This window comes from Zingiber officinale, chromosome 10A, assembly GCF_018446385.1.
Source record: "Zingiber officinale cultivar Zhangliang chromosome 10A, Zo_v1.1, whole genome shotgun sequence".
Taxonomy (NCBI): Eukaryota; Viridiplantae; Streptophyta; class Magnoliopsida; order Zingiberales; family Zingiberaceae; genus Zingiber; species Zingiber officinale.
The window spans coordinates 12537924-12545709 of NC_056004.1; positions in this window are offsets into that span (position 1 = coordinate 12537924).

The window sequence follows — 7786 nt, forward strand, 5'->3', positions numbered from 1 at the left end:
GGCCGTGTAGATCTACACGGCCATGTAAGGCATCTGCTCTAATTTCTTCAAATCAAGACACGACCGTATGAGATTCACATGGCCATGTCCTCTTCCCTTCCTGTTAAAACTACACGGCCGTGTGTGGTACACAGCCTGATGCTCTCTCCCTTCAATTCCTTCCAAGCTTGCCCGAGGACGCATAGTCTTCACCAATTTCGACTCCTGTGTACAGAAAATGCAAAAAAAGCAGATCTCCGAACCAAAAGAGTAAATATGCTAAAAGGAAAGCTGGAAGTATAAAAATGCATAGATCAAGCATGCACAAAGTATGTAAATGTGTGTAAAAATATGCATAAAAGAGTATATAATCTACGCACATCAATGCTCTAAGCCCAAATGACCTAGTGTGACCATCATGCTTCCTTTGTGCCAAAGCCTTGGTCAAGGGATCTGCAATGTTAGCCTCTGTAGGTACTCTGCAAATCTTCACATCTCCTCTCTCGATGATCTCTCGAATGAGATGAAAGCGTCGTAGTATGTGTTTGGTTCGTAGGTGTGAGCGAGGTTCCTTCGCCTGTGCTATAGCTCCATTGTTGTCACAATAGAGCTCAATAGGGTCAGCAATGCTAGGAACCACCCCAAGTTCAGTGATGAACTTGCGAATCCAAACTGCCTCCTATGCTACCTCTGATGCAGCAATATAATCGGCCTCTGTCGTAGAATCAGTTACTATGTCCTGCTTCGAACTCTTCCAGCTCACAGCACCACCATTAATGCAAAACACGCACCCCGACTGCGATCTATAGTCATCCTGGTCGGTCTGGAAGCTAGCATCACTGTAACCCTTTACAGCTAGCTCATCATTGCCTCTATATATCAAGAAATATTCTTTAGTCCTTCTTAAGTACTTAAGAATATTCTTGACCGCTATCCAGTGACTTTCACCTGGATCTGACTGGTATCTGCTCGTCATGCTCAAAGCATACGAGACATCAGGTCGAGTACATAGCATGGCGTACATGATCGATCCTATGGTTGAGGCATAAGGGATCTGATCCATGCGATCTCTCTCCTCTCTAGAAGAGGAACCTTGAGTCTTCGAAAGACTCACGCCATGTGACATCGGCAGAAATCCCTTCTTGGAGTTCTGCATGGCAAACCGAAGGAGTACCTTGTCAATGTATGTACTCTAACTTAGGCCAAGCAATCTCTTAGATATATCTCTATATATTTGTATCCCTAAAATGCGGGATGCCTCACCTAAGTCCTTCATTGAGAAACATGTCCCTAGCCAAGTCTTGACAGACTGAAGTAAAGGGATGTCTTTCCCAATGAGTAGTATGTCATCCACATACAATATAAGGAAGACAACTATGCCCCCTACAACCTTCTTGTAGACACAAGGTTCATCTTCTTTCTTGATGAAACTAAACTGTTTGATTGCATCATCAAATCGAAGATTCCAGCTCCGAGAAGCTTGCTTTAGTCCATAAATGGACCTATGCAGCTTGCATACTCTGCTAGTATGCTTTGGATCTACAAAACCCTCAGGTTGTGTCATGTACACATCCTCGAGTAGGTTTCCATTCAGAAACGCGGTTTTGACATCCATCTGCCAGATCTCGTAATCGTGGTAAGCTGCAATAGCAAGCATGATCCGAATTGACTTAAACATCGCTACTGGAAAAAAGGTTTCATCATAGTCAATACCATGAATCTGCTTGAAACCTTTAGCTACCAAGCGACCCTTATAAATAAGTCTAGCCATGTCAGTCTTTCTCTTAAAGACCCACTTACACCCAATGGGTTTTACCCCTTCAGGTGGATCAACCAAAGTCCATACTTGGTTGATGTACATGGAATCAATTTCGGATCTCATAGCTTCTAGCCATTTCTCGAAATCTGGTCTCATCACAGCTTCTTGATAGGTGGCAGGCTCATCCTCTATGAGCACAACGTCATCATGGTCAGACAAGAGAAATGAGTATCTCTCAGGATGACGACGTACCCTATCAGACCTGCGAAGAGGTATGTCTACTTGAACTGGTTGTTGTTCCTCAACTCTTTGTGGAACAACATCATCCACAACACTTTGTGGTTCCAGTTCAACTTCCATCGAGGCTTCAGTGCTAGGATCCGCATGTTGAACTTCTTCAAGATCGAATGTACTCCCACTAGTCTTTCTAGAAACAAAGTCCCTTTCTAGAAAGACTCCAGTATTTACCACAACTATCTTGTGCTGACTGGGAATGTAGAAGTAATATCTCTTAGTTTCCTTGGGATATCCTATAAAGTAGCACATGTCGGATTTGGGTCCTAATTTATCTGAGACTTGACGTCTAACATAGGCCTCACATCCCCAAATCCTCATGAAAGACACTTGGGCATCTCTCCCAGTCCATATCCTGTATGGTGTCTTTATCACGGCCTTGGATGGAACTCGGTTGAGAATTAAAGCTGCCGTGTCTAGAGCATATCCCCATAGATATGTCGGAAGATCTGTGTGACTCATCATAGATCGTACCATATCTAATAAGGTACGATTCCTCCTTTCGGATACACCATTCCACTGTGGTGTTCCAAGAGGAGTGAGTTGGGATAGAATCCCACACTCAGCTAGGTAGTCACGAAACTCATGGCTAAGGTATTCTCCACCTCGATCTGATCGAAGTATCTTAATACTCTTGCCAAGCTGGTTCTGTACTTCATTCTTGAATTCTTTGAATTTTTCAAAGGATTCAGATTTATGTGTCATCAAGTACACATAACCATATCTACTGAAGTCATCAGTAAATGTGATGAAGTACCTATAACCGCCTCTAGCAGCGACATTGAAAGGGCCACATACATCACTATGTATGAGTCCTAACAAATCAGTCGCTCTCTCGCTGTGCCCACTAAAGGGAGTCTTGGTCATCTTGCCTCGTAGGCATGACTCGCATATCTCATATGATTCAAAATCAAATGAGTCGAGCAAACCATCCTTATGGAGCTGGGATAAGCGCTTGTCATTTATATGACCTAAGCGATAGTGCCAGAGGTAGGTTTGGTTCATGTCATTTGACTTGAACCTCTTGGTATTTATGTTATAGATAGGGCTCTCAAGGTCTAGAATATAGAGTCCGTTTATCAAAGGTGCACTACAATAGAACATATCGTTTAAAAAGACGGAACAACATTTGTTCTTTATTGTAAACGAGAAACCTTTCTTATCCAAACAAGAAACTGATATAATGTTCTTAGTTAATGCAGGCACATAACAACAATCTACTAACTCTAGTACCCCAGAGGGCAGAGATAGAAAATAAGTCCCTACAGCAATAGCAGCAACCCGTGCTCCATTGCCTACTCGTAGGTCCACCTCGCCCTTTGTCAATGCCCTGCTATTTCTCAGCGCCTGCACATCAGTACAAATGTGAGAAGCACATCCAGTATCTAATACCCATGATGTAGAAATAGATAGATTGACTTCTATAACATATATACCTGAAGTGGAAGTCTCACTTCGCTTCTTCTTAAGATCCTCCAAGTATACTTTGCAGTTCCTCTTCCAGTGCCAGGTCTGACCGCAGTAGAAGCAGGTAGCATCCTTGGCGACCCCTCCTTTAGGCTTCAGTGCCTTGCCTTTGCCCTTGGCTTGGGACTTTCCCTTGCCTTTGGGCTTGCCCTTGCCCTTGTGTTTCTGAACCATCAGAACAGTGTTGGGCTTAACCTTCTTAAGGTTTAGCTCAGCAGTTCTTAACATGTTAAGCAGCTCGGGTAGTGGCTTGTCAATCTCGTTCATGTTGTAGTTTAGAACGAACTGACTGTAGCTATCCGGCAAGGATTGCAAGATTAGGTCAGTGGCCAGCTTTTGGCCTAGTGGGAACCCCAACCTTTGTAGGTTCTCTATGTACCCAATCATTTTGAGTACATATGGGCCTACAGGAGCCCCGTCTGACATCTTGCACTGAAACAATGCCCTTGAGATCTCAAATCTCTCATGCCTCGCTTGACATTGATACAATTGACGAAGATGTTCAACCATATCGTAAGCGCCCATCAACTCATGTTGCTTCTGAAGCTCAGAGTTCATGGTCGCGAGCATTAGACAAGACACATCTAATGCATCATCTTGATGCTTCTTGAAAGCATCTCGGTCAGCTCGCGGGGCATTGGCAGGAGGAGCCTCCGGAATGGGCTGCGCCAGAATATACAGTTTACATTCTTGGGTGAGAACTATTCTCAGGTTCCTGTACCAGTCCAGGAAGTTTGCTCCGTTGAGCTTGTCCTTCTCAAGGATAGATCGCAGGGAGAAGGTGTTCATATTCGACGTCATGGTAATCTACAACAGAAATAAATGCAGAAATAAATATCATATTCTTTAAATCATTTAATTAGGCCTTTAACTAAATGATGCTCTCACTCAATTTTATAGTTCATGTGGGACAAGATACACATCATACTAACCCTTGAGTTAGCTTTGGCTAATACGCCCAAGAATTAGTATGATCGGTAGGTAATGATTACCAATTACATCTCTATGCAACTCTTGTTTATATGATCAAGATTCGCATTGATATTAAAACTTGAGTTAGCTTTGGCTAATACGCCCGAGAATTAATATAAACGTGATTTTGTCCTACCTTTCCAACCGTTGGAAGAATGCCTATAGTTATACTCGATTCAACCGAGTAAACTAGGAATACTCAATCTAATTGAGTTTGTACTCACCCATGCGTTGATAGGCGGGACCAAGATTGTCCCTCCGTACCCTACCAAGATAATATGTGTTGCTCTGCTTTGGCAGATGTAACACCCACGAACTTCTTAAGCTAAGTATGTGAAGATTTTCTCTTAATAATAAAAGAAGATAAGATGGAAAATATATATATATATATATAAAGTATTGGTCAAGGATTGAACCTTGAACCTTCTTAAGCTAAGGATTATGGAATTTCCACTAGACCATCATGAGTTATTGTTAAATAGAGAATGGATATTATAGATAAAGATAAAACCATGATTAAGAGAAGAAAGCAAGAAAACATCAAGTAGCTTTCTTCCTCCTTCTCTTGATTAAGAAGAAAACAAGAAAAAGACAAATTTTCTTCTTCTCCTTCCTTTTCATTTTCGTGGATGACAAGATGAGGGAATTGGAGAGGAAGTAAGGGGATGAATGAAGACATTTCTTCATCATTAAGAGAATAAAAGATGAGTTAAGAAGAGGGGAAAGCAAAGCCTCTTTTTGCTTCTTACTTCCACCTAGCATAAGAGGGAAAATCCAGAAGGGACTTCATTTTTCTTCCCTTTCCTCACCCTTGCCGTGACCTAGAGCATCCTCTCTTCTTTCCCCAAAAATCCAACTAAGGTTTTCTACCTAAGAAAACCAAACCACAAGAAGGAACCCTCAAGATCTACCTCTCACAAGCAAGAGAAACAAAAAGGAGCACTAGGAGGAGAAGCTCTCTTCTTTCTTTTCACAAAGGGTACCTTCTCTTAGGAAAAGACCAAGCAAAAGGAGGTGAGTATCCCCTCACCTGTGGTACAAGTTGTTATATGAATTGTTGGTTCGAGTTTAGATGAATTTACAACCTAGAGTTTCCTTTAGAAATTTCGGTTATGATACTTGTAAAGTTTATGGAAGCTTAAAACCAAAAACCAATACGTTTAAGTTTTTCCTCATGATATGCTATGAATAGGGCCTTGATATTTCATGCTTGTATAAGGCTTGGAGTAGGTAATACCCTACCTTAGGGTTCGGCCATGAAGAGGCTTAAAACCTAGGGAAGCTCTGTAACACCCCTAGAAAGCCTAGATAAAGTAAGGGCAATGAGAGTACGAATGTAATGAAAAGAAGGTGTAGATAGTCTACGTTGAATGTTACGATGGGAAGGATTTAGATGATTAAAACTTTATGAAGGAAAATAAAGTTGAGAATATAAATCATCTATGCATGATTTATAATGTATGGAATTAATGTAGACAAAAGGAAGAAATATGAGATAATATATACATGTATGAAATATCTATGCATAATGCATAATATGGTAATATATGAATTATTATGTACAAAAGAAAATAAAATGTTAGAAGAGAGATTGAACCTTGGATCTCTTGTAAGGAACATGTATAGGATATCAAAGGGGATAGGAGAATTATTGATAAGGAGAGAAAGGACGAAGTAGTTAAGAATAAGAAAGGATTCTTTTTACTTAAAAGGAAAAGGAAGTAAAAAGAAGTAAAAATATACATAACCAAGTTTTGATCCTTGGTTCTCTTGTGGATGCATGCATGTGTTAACCAAGTGTGATAGGAGAGGATATTGTAAGAGGAGAGATGGGAATTATAATTAAAGGAAAGAAAGGAGAGAAATTAAGAGAAAGAAAAGAGAGAAACTCAAAAAGCATTTCTCTAGCATATTCTTTCTCATTAAGAGGAGAAGTAAATGAGGAGGATGAATCAAGTCAAGTTTTCCTCCCCTCATTTTAGTATAAATAGGCATGGAGGGGTGGCTTCATCCTCAACTCACTCTCCTCCTCTTCTCCTAGAGGTGCCGAGACACTCCCCCTTTCTTTCTTTCTTTTTGTTGCCGAGCAACACAAGAAGCCTCCTCTTCTTCCTCCTCCTCTCCACCAAAAGACCTAGCCACTTCTTCCTCCATTAGTGCCGAGCAAAGCAAGCAAGGAAGAAAGGTCCACAAGCAAGTTCTCAACTCTAGGAAACTTAAGCAAAGAAGGTAAGCTTCCCCTCACCTGCGGTACAAGGTTTCCATGTGATTTTCTGATTCTTTTTCTATGCCTTGAAAGAAAGTTTTCCCCTATGTTTTTATACATATATGATGCATGATCAGAGGTGTATGTAACCCTAGAATTTCAATCAAAAATATTGTAAATAGGTTAGGAAAATTATTGTCTAACCTAACTAGTGCAAGGTTCCCTCTATGAAATGCTAAGGACCTTCCTATGGTTTTCTTGCTTGGAAGTTGATTGAAACCAAAAGAACCGCACTCTCATGTTTCGGACAAGAAAGAATTTAGGGTTAGGAGGACCTTGAATTTAAAATAACTATGCTTATATGACATGATATAAAGTTCTTAAGAGTTGTATACTTGTATGTTGAAAGAAACTCATGAACCTTACTCTTAATATTTCGGCCATGGTAAGGTGATGGTTTAGAGAAGCTTAAACAAAGTTCTAATATGCTCAATGACCTCTGTGATATTATGTTATGAAAGATGATTAATGCTCTCAGGTTTAATTGGAATGTAGAAAATTAGTTACATGATTTATGACATGTAAGATCACAAGAGTCCTAGCTTGTTTATGATCCAACTTTGTGTATGATGTTCTTAGTAAATCTTGCTATGAAATTTACTTAGGTTTCCCATGCTTTAGGTCACTTAAAGGAAGTTTATATTCTATGAATTTCGGCCAAGTAAGGTTTAAAGGACCTAGAGGCCTTGGAAATGAAACCTAAGGGGTTAAAAGTACTTCTTATGAAAACTTGATAATGTGTGAATGTGATACATGTTGTATGACCTAAATGAATCATTATGTGTTCAGCCATGAAGGGATAGATGCCCTAGAAACCCTAGAACAAAAATTAAATATGTCTATGCCATGCTGTATGAAAATGATATGATAATAAGTTAGAATGCATGATTGCTTTAGTTACGAAATGATATGCATAATGAAGTTATATTATGAAATATGCCATGATGTGTTATAGCATAGAAAATGCTATACATAATGAAAAGGAAGGAAGTTATGTTATGATATGTGATAGCATAAAGAATGCTATACATAATGAAAAGAAAGGAAGT